Genomic DNA, 14,213 nt, shown 5'->3' with positions numbered 1-14,213 from the left:
CAACTGTTTTTGATCTATGCCAATGGTTGGGCAAGCTTGGCAAATGCATGGAAAAGTTTTCATTACAAAATCCAGGGAATAGCAGAGAAAGGTTCTGGAAAAGGAGAATTTTCTGGCTCTGTGGCACATTATAACTGGTGAAATGGAGCAGTCAGCTGTGCTATCAACATCTCTGGACTAAGAGATTTTTGGGATGTAGATCAAGACCAAGCTGATAACTTCCTTAAGCCATCATACAAATTCATAACCTAGAATAACCAAAACCTACAATTATTCTTAATACTAAACATAGAAATTATTGGAAAAGGCTGGATATATGTTGCGGCCTCTACAATACTTCCTCTATTTGCTGCTTTCTTTATGTGAGTGTCTCTTTGTAAATGTATGAACAGGTGTTAAGATGAACCAGTAAAGAGGTTACAAGAATATTAATTGCTGCTTTGAAGTGTTATCTTTAGGGAAAGTAAATTAAAACATAAACAAAGCAAGTAATAAGTATGCTCCTGAGGCAACAGATAAGACTCACTCAGAGAAATTTCAACACCAAATGACCCAGCATTTGCTGCCACAGAGGGAGTAGAAAGGCTGTCCCCTATCACAAGAGACCGTTCCTGAAGTCAGGGAGGTATTTAAAGTGGATACCAATTTCTTGTTGTTCTGAAGTGAGAAGTTCAGAGCTTTTACACCAGTTCTTCACCAGAGGACCATCCTTTAATTAGCTGAATCTGCACGTCTGGCTAAATAGATGCTCTAGCTGTTTTGTACAGTGTATCTGGAGGCCTGGCATACTCTTTTTGTGGTAAACTTGTCCAGCTGGGTATTTGAGAGGTTTTTTTTTTACCTGAGTAAACTCCTAGGATGCTTGGTTGCAACTCTGTATCACCTGGGATAGTACTTGCAACCTTGAAGTTTACACGACAGCTGAATGAAGTCTGGATAAAGGCGAGGAAATTGATCTTTCTTTGGCAAGAATTTTTTTTTTTAATTTTTTTTTTTTTTGCCGCCAAATGTTACAGAAAATGTTTTTGTCCAGTATATTCAAATCTGACTCTTTTCTTTTGATCACAGGCCTGTCTTGATCTTAGTTGTATGACATGACCCATTTGGTATCAAAGTGCTTTTGGGTGTCAGTTATTGTGATGAATTCCCAAGATATATTCCAAGGTCTGGATTGCTTACTAGGTTTTGGTCCTATTCAGTCATTTTTGTTTCAGTTCTGGGATTTGACATTTCGTATTAATAAATGGTGTTTGTGTGACAGTGGGCATTAATATCTGAGTGGGCAGGAGCTTTACTGACCCTGACATTTGATGAAGAGCTCATCTACCTACATAAATCAGCTTGGTTACTGGAAGACTGTGATGTGTTTATTTCTGAACAATAACATAAGCCAAACAGATACATCAGTAAAGGGAAAGAAAGAACATATCAACAGGAGTCTGAATGGAGACCAAATACTGATGAGAATGAAACCTTATCTCAGGATTCAGGACTTGGCATTCCCTGCTGCCAACAGCTTTCACAAGCCAAAGAAGAGAGAGAAATGTTTTATAAAAATTATAAAGAAGTTGGGGAACCCCTTAGATAACTATCCACCTACATGTAGCTGTCCCTGAAAAACCAAACAGCAGGAATGAAATCCAATAAATGCTTGTTCTTCAGTACAGCCAAATGTCAGCTGTGGGGCTTCAGTGAAATGAACAAGCTCTGTCCTCAGTAAATATATATATTAATAGCTTGGAGCTGCACTATCAAAGAAAAACAGCTGAACAGTGGAACAACAAAACAAAGAAGCTCTGAGGCCTTCCACTGCCTACAGCAATATGCAGTTCAAGATGAATACTCTGCTCATTCCCATTCTAAAGTAAACTCTATCTTCAATGCCATCAATATTATCAGTGTCATTACTGCAACTGCAGCATGAGTTTAATGCAATAGCTATTAATTAGACCATTTTGCCCTCCTCCAACAACAACCCTAGTGCATCAGTTCCTAATGGAGTTTATCTTATTGTATTTTGATTTTGCTCAGAGCAGCCTTTCTGAATTTTAAGTTACTGTACAGTAATTCAAAGTACAGCAAAGGTTATAGAATACCCTTCATACTTTACCAGCTCATCTGCTTCACAACATTACACACCAGCAGCATAAACAGACAACTCAATAATGAAGAATGCTGACATAAAAAAATAGCACCCTACTATCACACACTCCAACTCTTTTCACTCCTCTCTTGGTGGTCAGCAAGGTGAACAAAATTAGGAATGTCAAAGAGAGAGGGCAAACCAGTTAAAACTTCACTTTCAGAGGTAAGAACTTCTCATCCTTAAAACATCATCAGCTGTTCCACTTGTTTTGCACCACAATGGTTATCCTGTATAGCTTCAATACTTCTGGATTAGTGTAAATCTCATTGTTTCTTCTGTCAGCCTATATTTAGCACATTAGCTAACTTGCTGGTTGGAGTCTGTCCATTGGCACATGAAAGACCAGTAGGTTAATTTGCTTTGTGGGAGCACAGGTTGCTTCCTCATCGGTGTACAGGGAGTGATGCACATCTGCCTGTACTGACATCACTGTGCTCCCGCCTCCTTTAGTTACTGAGTAGAGATAGGACATGGAATACACACCTTTTCTTATCTACCTCTGTCTCCTCTGGTCCTCTGTGTTTTCACAGTCCCCATCACAAACAGAGCTCAGCTGCTCAGCTTCAGCAAAATGAAAAAATAAAAACTCAGGGTACCTTATGAAAACCCAGCTCCTTCAGTCTGTTGCAGAAATTAGCCACAAAATGCTATAAAGATTTCCTAACATTCTTACCAACAGTCAGCTCCCTTTCCTAATCTGTCGAGATGACAGTTGTTTCCCACCAATTAATGAAAATGTAAACTGATGTTTGCCTATAATTTTGGAAGGGGACAGTGGGTTTTATTGATCATTGCTATTGTAATCATTGCTGCTATTGTGGGTGAGTTTCTGCTTTTTCGCTCAAACAAATTATCTGAAGTTTAAGAGCTAGCCTATCAGCCAAGGAAGTTTTGAGATCTATAGTCACATATGTGTACATAGATATACACACATATGTTAGTGTGTATGTTAGAATCATCTGTTCCATGAAATTGCTATTTCATGACATTGGATTGGGGTATATTTTGATGGAAAGCACATTCTGATCAAATTTCTTTTCAGTAATTAGTGAGATATGTGGGCTTGGGTTTTTTGTGGGTTTTTTTTTTTTTTTTTTTGGTTTTTTGGTGGTTTTTTTTTTTAATGGAAAAGAAACTAAAATGGAACCTAATTTTTTGAAACTACAAAATGCTTCAACTCATATTTATTTCCAGTTTCTGCTTTTCAGGTTTATCATAACCTGTAAGCCAACATGTAACTAGATTGCAAGCATGTGATCCAGCAGCTTCTATGCAAGCAAACCCCCCACTGACTCCTGCTGACTTAAGAGAAGCATCTTCTGCTACTGATGATGAGTTTGAGTCCTTACAAGTGTGAAGCTTTAGGTCCAAATGTGCTGAGAGGCTTAAAAATATCCATGAACAGAAATACAGATAATCAGTGTGCTGAAATGTCAGAGAAGTTACTCAAAAGTGTCATGATGCAGTTTCCTTATCACTGAAGCTATCCCTGATAGGAAAGGGAACTATAGGGTCTTCCATAATATTTTTATAAGATCATTATGGCCTCATCCCTTTAGAACACTTGATACTCTTGGCTCTCTGGAGTGGAACAGGAATGAAGTGAGCATGTGGGACAGTTGGTCCTGAAATCTTTGATTTTGAGATTCAGTGCAAGTTCTACCTGAGTGATTTATGAGGCAGGTGTTAGGAAGGAGGCTTGAGGATTTAGCCCTATATGTCTCTCTGGTTTGGACTCACAAGTATTTAAAACTCCATTATTGTTTTAGTAAAGCTGTTTAAGAATTTGCTGAAAACACTGTCTCCCTTGATTCTTAATGTCTACAGGATATTTCTTATGATAAATATTAATAATTTTCAAGGACACGGATGAATGCATTTTTATAATTATCAAAACCCAGACATACTGGTTTAGTGTTTAAAATTAATTATAGTATGGAAACCAGCATTCCATAAGGGAATTATATTAACTCATCAGAATGAGTTCATTTTGCCTTTCAATTTATATTTGTTGAATTTTATTTACTGATTTTGTATTTAACTTCTAAGCAGTTACTGAAATCTCAGTTTTGTAACTAGAGGGTCTTATTCCTAAATGTTTGACTTGATGTGTATTTAATTTAGATGACCGTGTATTTGAACCTGCAACAAGTACATATATACAAATAACTTCAGAGGAGAATAAGAGTAACTAATTTTCAAAAAGTGCCTTCAGTTGCAACATTCGTTATGGTATGAGAATGGAAGATTAGTATTGGTTTTCCTTCAGGATTCCTCAGTTTACTGAAGGGCCCACTCAATGTCCCATCACCTTACCTGGTTCTCCTGTGTACTACAATAATCGTTAACTTCCACCCAAGAAACTTATTTAGCTGGCCATGTAGTGTTACCAACAATCTTTTTCATAGTGGGAATGATGGTCTGATTATACTTAACTGCAGAAGCCTGCAGAAGTGATAAATGGGAACCAGCTGCTTAGTGAGTTTTATCGGGTACCTCTCAGCATTTCACCTGGACTTTGCAGATTTCCCTGTTGCCATAGGGACTAATTCTTGCTTCCCAAATCTGTAGCACTGAGACTGGTGGGGTTATGGCTCTAAGTGAGCTGGCAGTGGAAGGATCTCTGCCAATGTCTGTCTGCAAGACGTTCCAGGCTCATCTGGTGCATGAGAGAACAGCAACAGTAACTAGGGATGGGAAAGACTCAGGTAAGGGTTGATGTGCACTGGAGAGTACCTGTGGGGTAGGATGTTCTCTCAGCATTATTGATGCAGGAAAGCAGTACAAAAAAAAAGTCTAAAAGATCACAGAAGAGGGTTCTTATATTTAATGTGGGGAAGCAGGAAGCCAAGGAGTGGAGGAAGGACCTGGGCTGCAATTGCTCACATGATGCTTGGTTTGACTGAAGGGGTTTTCTTTCTGTTTGTAGAGCCAAAGGCTTATTCATCCTAATACTGCTGGTGTACTTCTGACTCTTTCAGCACACTGAAGAAATGTAATGAAGAAATTGTCTAGACTTTTGAGAATTCATAAGGATTTGTCCTTTGTCTTCATGGTGATATGTCTTCCTGCAAGGGGAGGAGCCACTTTTCCTTACATCCCCGCAGTGATCACAGCATGGAAGAGCAGTCCATAATGCTTCCTTTATAAAGTCATGTGAAAATCCAAGTCTGAAGTGAAGTATTTTTTCATTTGAAGCCCCACTGTACCCTATGCAGGCCATTGTGAAGGTCCTCAGACTTGTGAGTTTTCAGTTTCGCTGTTAGTGAGGGACTCAGAGCAGTTCCACAGTTATCATGACTTCAGTTCCAAACTCTTTAGCTGAATCCTAATCTATTGCATATTTTGGAAGTAGTTTAGAAACCTTAGTTCCCTGCATACTCTGTTTTAGCCTCTCCAAAGGGTTACTAATGTATAACAAAATGGGACACTATTTTAACAGCAGTTCTGCAAATACAAGCTCTCAGCTCTAATGCAATCTACTTTAGAGTTGCCACCCAATCTCCCCAATCTTTTGAAGACTGGTTTGCTTCTATTAGTAAAATAGCACTGAAAGTGGGCACCCTTGACTAGTCTCCCTCGAAAGTCAAAACTGAGATAGTATTGTGACATTAGTATGCATCCTTGCTCAGTGTAACTGATGCAATACATTTACAGCAAATTTTAAAATTTCCATCATAGTAAAGAGAAACTGTCATTCAATCCAGTGAAATGCTTTCTCAGCGTCAAAAGATGCTATTACCACAGGACTGGCATCATTTTTCATCTTAAAGAGGATATTAAACAAGCACAGCAAATTCGTGCAGGTGAGCCTACTGTACTAAACATAAAATAAAACCACGCATTGTTCAGGATGAATTATTTTAATGCTTATACTTTGAGTCAATTGGCCAATAACTTTGCCAATTTGTTAATACCTGCATTTAGGAATAAAATGGATCAATGTAACCTATATTGGTATATGTTTCTGTCTGTTTCAATGTTGCCAGAATCAGCACCCTGCAGTCAGGGAAGTATCTGCTGGTCAGCACCTGGTTTGCATAATGTAGTGTTACAAAGATGAAAAAAACCAGCCAATATCAGCTGGCAAAAAAAAAAAAAAAGTTCCCCTTTTGAAATGTGAAGGCTAACCTTGTCTAATGATTACAAGATTTATGAACAATTCAATAGCAATAGACTATAAAAGTGATAGGTCAGGCCACGCGTACACAAAGACTAAGCAGCTTTGGGTGAGATAAAAGATAAGGCAAAGATCCAGCTTAGATCCATAGCTGTATTTTCAAGACAGCCCAGCATGCTGAGCAGTAACATCTTTATACAGAAATGCTTAGGTTTGAGTTTAGCAATATATTTTAATCACACAGATTTGAATAAATAGCCTCCCTTTTCGTGGATCTTGTGCTCCAGGCAGAGGGAAGCAAAGATGTTATTTCCCTTTACACTACTTTATTGAGATTCAGAAATGTCATTTCACTTATATTGGGTGTGATCAGGGAGCATCCATTGCATGATGGTATACTTTCTGTGTACCATCTTCAAATTCTAAATCCTGATTAGCTGGATTGAAATGTCAGCAGCCATGGGCAGCTTTAGACCCCACAGATTTCTTTTCTGTTTGTGTGAGTGAAACAGGGCAGATCAGACTTACATTTTTCATAATGTTTTGATTGACTTCTGGACTGTCTGTGATGCTAAGACATTGTTTATCCCTGACACACCCTTCAAAGTGCTTCTCACCTTGCACTGTTTCTGTTTGCTGCTCTTTCCACCCTCCTCTAATCCCTTCCCCTTCCTCTCTCACCTTTCAAATATGTAGAGCTATGAAGAGAGCAGTCTTTCTTCTGAATGTTAGTTAATAATATCCAGACTGTGAAACTAAAACTTACAGTACTACATTTCTACTTAATCAGAAAGGCATGCTGTAATAATATAGCTACAGACAAGGAGCTCTGCTAGCAGTCACCCAGTGCTCTGTTGAAAAGCAGCTGCCAAACAGACCAATCATTAGCCAATTACATCATGGAGCTCTGTATGGAATGGATTTGGTACATACATGGTAGAGCAGATGGTGGGGAAGAGTAGCCAGGGAGTACCTAGTCCAGCTGCTTAATGGCTGGACAAAGAAAAGCTGAAAAGAAATGAGAAAGAAAAGAGTGCAAGTGGTTTTAGTTGAGGATGAGGGGATTTGAGAATGGTTTCTGTTGGGTGTTAGTTGTAGGTATAATGTGTAGGAACAATTAGTACAGGTAATTTGAAAGCACTTCAGTGATCGTGGCTCCTGGTTCATGGTTTCTGCTTCAGGTCTGCATGCTTTCTTGTAGGTCCTTGTGCTTTGCTGTCTAGAGAGGCAATACAAAGCAAAAAGGGCTGAGGAAAGGAAACTGCAAGCCAGAGTTGGACCATATGCCTAAAACGTTTGCTAATATAGGCTGGCTCAGCTTCTCATGAAATGAGCCTGTGCATAGCCTGCCTTTGTCTCCTGGTGAGAGTGAGGAAAACAGGTTTTTTTCTCAATGCGCATTAGTCTCTCATGTGTCTCATCAGCTTTTGATAACTGCTAATTGTAATTCAGGAAAGACTGTGGGACTTCATAACTTATGGTAGCTAGAAATGTGCAGAATCAGAGTCAAGTAAAGTTCTAAGCCAGTATTTGTGTGAGGTCACTTCCCAGCCCATTCTGTTTGAAACTTCTTTCAAGCTGAGATGGGAGAGGTTGCTATTGCAGCAATCCTCAGGTGTTGCTGAGAAATAAGAATTCTTGGGTTTGAGAAGTCAAGAAGGGTCAAGTTTCCAACACAGCCTTCTAATTTTCAGTGCCCAACTTTAGGCTTTGTGGGTTACAATACCCAAGGTACTGAATATTCAGTTACAAGATGACGGCTCGGAGTTGAGTGAGAAACATTCCTTACCTTCACTACACAACGGTCTTCTGGAAATAGGGATGAAGCCACCTAGATTTTGTGAGGACTAGTTCCTGTACAGACAATCCTTGAATATGAATAGTGCTTAGGAAAAAATTTTTGAGGATCCAAAGAAATCTACTAAGTCAGTTTGATTAAAATGATTGGGCCAGCTATACAAACAACACTGGTACATAATTCCTTCTCACTTAGGAAGAAACACTGTCAGTGTTTGCTTACTAGCAGGATATTAAAATATATACCAAAAAAATCTCCAAAAGCAGTGACTGAGCAAACACAAAACAAGTATTACATCATTTAATACTAAAATATCTTGCCCATTTATTCACTTTTCTGCTAAGCTTTGGTTCTTCTTTCCTGTTTGTAAGTTCTTGAATCACATCCCATAGTCCTTCAATGCAGCAGACTGCTCATGAGCTGGAGCTGAAGTGCAGATGGACCCGAGCTCCTCTGCACAGGCTCCAGACTGGGTGATGCGAGCCAGCTTCATCCCAGAAGGCTTTAGTCAGAGATGTGGTTCTGTGCCTGAGTTAATGTGCCAGAAGAGACGTGCTTTCACATTCCAAGCTCCGCATTTTCCAGACTGCTATTGCTTAGAAGCAGAGAAGCTCATTTATCAATGGACAGAAACTGAACCCGCCAAAGTGGAGGAACCACTGCTGGAGAGTGACTCAGGATTGTGACAGAGATGGAGCGGTAGGAGACTGAGCAGAGGAAGCTCACACAATGAGCAAGAACAGCTTGTGTCACGTTGCCACCTGTTCCTTTGACATCTGAATTTATGGTCTAAACTATAAATGGCCTAAGGTTTCATTTATTTGAAGTCAGGATAGAAACAGCACATGCTCTACAGAGCTCAGTTTCACGTTTCAAGTACCAAGCACATGCAAAACTGAACAAACCCTACAGAATTTGGGGGCTTTTGGTAACAAATAAAATTAGATACCATGCAAAACCATTGCAAAGGAAAAGACATCAGATTAATACCATCTAAACTAAAATAAACCATAAACAAAAAATAAAAATTAAGTAAATAGATAAATATGAGTGTTTGAGGCCAAATGCAATTCCCACCAAGGAAATAATCAGATGGAAGTAAAAGTACTGGGGCAAAACTCCAGTTAGTATGTTTCTGGCCCTGTAGTTTATGGGAGAGGATAGACATATAATCATCACCTTGAATAAAATATATGTCATGATTGGGAAAAGTACATGATTTTTTGAAGTCCTGTCACTTGAATAAAATCCATGAGGCAGGTGGGGATGACAAAGGCTAGAGAATGTGATAACATTTATTATTAGCAATTCAGAGAAAGAAGGGTACAGCTGCTGCAGGAAATGTTGGATCCAGCTCTGCAGCTGAGCTGAATTTGGTCCTCTGCCCTGAAGTATTAGAAAGAAAAATGAGTGTATGTAGCCATGGATTTGCTCTAATCCATGATTTGAGGATGCCAATAGACACCCAAGATATCTATCCTGTACAGAACAGAGAAGGCTTGTTTTCTGTATTTGTTTAAGAGTGACAAATATCAATAATATGGCAGAAATGTTTAAACAAGGACACAGCACACTGTAAAGGAAAAAAATCCATCTGTTTCAGCAGCTGGTTTCAAGCATCCAGTTAGATATCTATTGCAGTGAAGAAACTCTCCCAGGTTAGTTCCTACAATACTCATTTATCCTGGCTAGAAGAGTTGTCTCGGGTGGTTTGCAGGAGCTGATTTGGACACAGGAAATAATTTTATAGCTGCTCTGTACTCTCTGGTAGGTTTAGATTCCATGTCCAATTGCGGTTAACCAAGGAAGCTACATAAACATAGTCACTGTCTCCGTACCTTTCAAATGACTGCGCCCCTGCCCACAGAGGTCTGTCGCCATCTGGCTCTGCAAATGGCCAGAACCAACACTGTCTTAACAGGCAGCTCACCGGAATGCAGAGATCCTCCTTCCATCTCTGTCAGCTTCTTGGGAAACAAGAGTACTCAGGACCTCTACAGTGAGGTCTCCAAGACTTTATTTATGTGTCTGTCTCTGGAGTATGCTGGGTAAACAGAAGACATTTGTACATTGCAAAGGTGGCCACTACATAATTTCAGGAGCACACATGACTCAAGCATGAAATTGCTGAGCTATGACAGAAGTCACTGACAGCTACTCTCACACTGTACATTAACATTATTGCTCTGAATTAACACATATGCATATACAGTGATATACTATGTGAATAGTAAAGATGATTCCTTTAAATGTGTAGATTACCAACATAAGATCTGTATAGCTTTGTCACTGAAGGACTTTATTTGATTCTATGATTGTGCCTTTTCAGTTGGATGCTAGTGGATCCCCTTGTTGCCACAGTTTTTGCTCAACCTGTCATCATAAGCAATGTTTGTGTTTGTGTTAGAAATAGCAGGAGAGTTTTCTATCGACTTTCTAATAATACATAAAGAACTGCAAACCAATCCATAATGAGCACTTATTCTTCTTTGCTTCCTTTTTTGCTCTGATGCTTCATGTCTGATATTTGCTTGGTGAGTTTTTAAAGTTTAGCAATTCTGTTGTGTTTAACACTTTGACTTCCTGTTGGTGTAGTTTTTCTCTCCAAAGGAACAAACATACGTAGACTGAAAACTGAGCCATTCAGGATCCTCTTAAGATCTTGTATATTACAGCAAAGATACCCCACATTTAAATGTATCCAATCTCTCACCAAATCATAGTAATGATGTCCTCAGTTGCTTCAGGCCATGTGTTAAATCTGTGCTCTGTTTGTAAACAGGATATATACCTTCCTTCTCTTGTTTTGCTAGTGAATGGTAAAACAAAAGGCCATGAAGGAGCTCCCGGTCATGCCTGTTTTGCTTCCACCAGTGGTGTTGGGTAAACTCCGTCTCAAGCGTCCTGTGCTAATTTCTTAATCTTCAAAGTTTCTGACTTCAGATGAGGAATTTTGAGTGCACTGTCTATTCCAGCATATGTCTTGTTTAATCCAAAAAAGTATTAGAATGAAGCACAGTGTTTCATGTGTGGTTTTAAAGCAGATGAGTCAGTTCAGTTGAGCTAGACATTGTTTCTGAAACATCCAATACCTTTATTTAGATTGGGGAGGAAACTGAGAAATAAGAAGGAAAAAACCAGCAGATTCAGCAGATCTTATCTCACTATTTCCCCCTCCTGTTTTCATTTGCACTTCTATTTCCATGCAATATTTCATTTCTTTATGCATCTATCACTGTTTTCTTCTGTCAGAAGTTCAAAGGCAGCCTGCTTTCATAAAGGAGAGGCAGTATTGACTGATCTATAATATTGTTTCTACCTTTTTTGACCAATTCTCAATGCATATTTCAAGTTTTGAGAAGCATTTCATGAATCACTGGGCAGTTTGAAAAATCTATAGTGTAGGCTCATTACTTTGCTGGCTGCTGAATCTTTTCCATTGGTTGTGTTGCAAGGCAAAAATGCAGCCTTTTCTCTCAGGAAAAGAGGTTAAAATTTCATATATACATAAATAATAAAACAACATATGGAGGTGATATCAGTGTGATGTATTTCATTTTATATATACTTTTGACTGCCCTGCTGTCCATTAATCCACACAAACTTCCATCATATTCCAACCTCCTTAGCACCTTTAGTCTTGCTTTTCTAGATAGTCAGTCAAAAAAAGCCTCCTTCTTTCCTCTGAAATGTGGCACTCCCAGCCATCCTCCCAAATGTCACTGGCTGCAGGCCCAGGACAAGCACTGTTCTGTTCTATGCTAGTGATCATGGTTTAAGCTCCAACCTCATGAGGCTGCAGAAGTGGGAGCTTTACACTTCCAGGTGAGCTCCTTACCCCAGCAAGCAGAGACGGATAAAATGGCTGTAGGAGTTTATTTCAGTAGGGCCAGGAGGCCCAACTCCTCGAGACAGATCCAGGCATTCACAGACCACAGAATGTAATGGAAATTACAAAATGATGCAACTTACCAGGAGTCACTTTTAGATTAATTTTAAATATTTAACAAATATTTTCTCATGTTTCCTGCCTATCAAATTTTATTAACTCATTCTGCATTTCAAAGGCATAAGGATATCAAAGTGGTCCCGATACAGTTAACCTCGCCCCTCCAATCTATTTTAAGCACTTCTATCACCAATATTTTTCTGAAAAACACCTTCATACACACAGTGTGATGGGAATGTATTTAAGTGCTTTCAGCACTCCTGCAGAGTGACATGCAGTACTCACCTAGGGTTTAACTACTTGTATCACACCAGATCCCTTTTCTTCTCACTCTTTTGTGAAGGGTAGTAGATAAACAAAAACTCCCTTTTTCTTATTCTCTTTAAAATTAGGCACAGATCTAAATCAGTTCTCTAAAATATTACCTTTTTTTCTTTCTTTTTTTTTTTTTTCCAACAAAAGAGCCACACTGCCATCAATGAGTCACAAAATAATTAAACATTTAAGACTGTCTGGGCCTTTGTTCTGAGGAGGTGACAAGGGTGCTGAAGGGTAGCTGCAGCTTCCACTTTAGAGGCATTCTGTATACTGACTGCATGTGCAAACACTCTGCCTCTGGTCATGGTGGAAAGGAGACAGGCACAGCAAGATCACACAGGCAGGAGACAGTGCACTTAGGGAAAACAACATCTGGGTTATCAACAGCAACACCAACCATTGCCCTCATCCCAAATTCCACTGAATATTTTGGCTACCAGTTGCTGAGGTGCACTGGCATAGAGGCACCTCCATTCAGGTACTCATTACAGGCCAACCATCATGTGGAAAGTATATTTATAATTGTGCATTATATTAAGGTGTAAATTATGCTATAAATCTCTATAGGAACGTCATGAGAAATCAGCCATAGCTTGGAAGGGTTATTTTATATCTATCTAACGAAATCTCTGAAAGACAAACTGGGCTAAAATGCATTATAAAAAGGTAGTTATTTCATATATCCAGACATCTCAGGGGAAGTTGCCCTTTGAGCAGTTTTATTTAGGAATCAGTGAAAGAGCTCTGCTGCTCCAAGTCCATTGTCAGTTTTGCAAGGTTTGTCTCTCTCTGCACCACCACTTCTTTCACAGATTTCTCACTCTGTATGGATTTTTATGTTGTCATTAGCATCTTGGGTCCTCCTGAAGCTGCCACAAGCAGATATTTATTCCATATGGCTATTTTGTCAGCCTGTAGCTACAAGAAATATGAAAGTGGGAAGGGTACGTTTGAAGAGGAGACGACCCAGACCATTCCATGCAGACAAAAAGCTCTCCTCAGTCAGATTTGGTTGAAAAGCCCTACTACCACTCTGCCCCTTTTTCTCCTGGGCTAGGGAAAACAGCTGTTTATGTTTTAATCTGTCTTTACACCCAGCTCTAAGGAGGAATAGAAATGCATGGATCGTTCATTATCCCTTGCATATAGAAAATAAATTGGTTGAAGCAGAAAGTCAGATGGACTTTAAGAAGTTTTCTGTATTGACTCATTTCCAAGTTGATTAAATGCTCTTAAGTGCAGCCTATGCTCTTCTCCTTGCAAATCTAGCTATTGGGTATACAGATTCATATTTACATGTATGCAGATTCCAATAGTGTTAAAAGCCCCAAACCTCCAGACAGCTAGAACTATTAGTTCACAGGAATTTAAAATTAAATTAAATAGCTGGGCTGTTTTCCAGATGATTTTTAAAGTTCCTGTGCTTACACAAAAACCTCCGTAGGATTTACATTACACTACTGTATTTGTTTCAGTGAGCATTTGACTGCCAAGAATACGGTCTATGACCAAAATGGCAATCTAATTAAATATTTGACAAGCAGAAAGCTGGACATTATTCAAGTCAAGCATTAAATTAGAAAATTTAGTTTGTCTCCTTTATCAGTAGATTTTTAAGTCAGCCTATTCTACCAAAACCCGTAACTTTAATGAATTTGGTCAGACATACTGTGTAACAGATGTCCAACATACAGCCAGGAGCCTAAATCATAAAAATGATGCGTTGCTTTGGCACGGCAAAATATATATGAAAGACTCAGAAAGGTCAGTCACCAGCAACCTGCTTGCTGGTAGTTGAGAAACAGCACTGTAAAATGCATGAGCTGCCTTCTGTAGTCTCTTATAGGAAGCCTTGGAGAGCCACAGATAATTTGCTTTCAAT

The sequence above is a fragment of the Pyrgilauda ruficollis genome, unplaced genomic scaffold (genome assembly GCF_017590135.1).
Source record: "Pyrgilauda ruficollis isolate IOZ18807 unplaced genomic scaffold, ASM1759013v1 scaffold6, whole genome shotgun sequence".
Classification (NCBI taxonomy): domain Eukaryota; kingdom Metazoa; phylum Chordata; class Aves; order Passeriformes; family Passeridae; genus Pyrgilauda; species Pyrgilauda ruficollis.
This window is presented reverse-complemented; position numbering follows the sequence as displayed.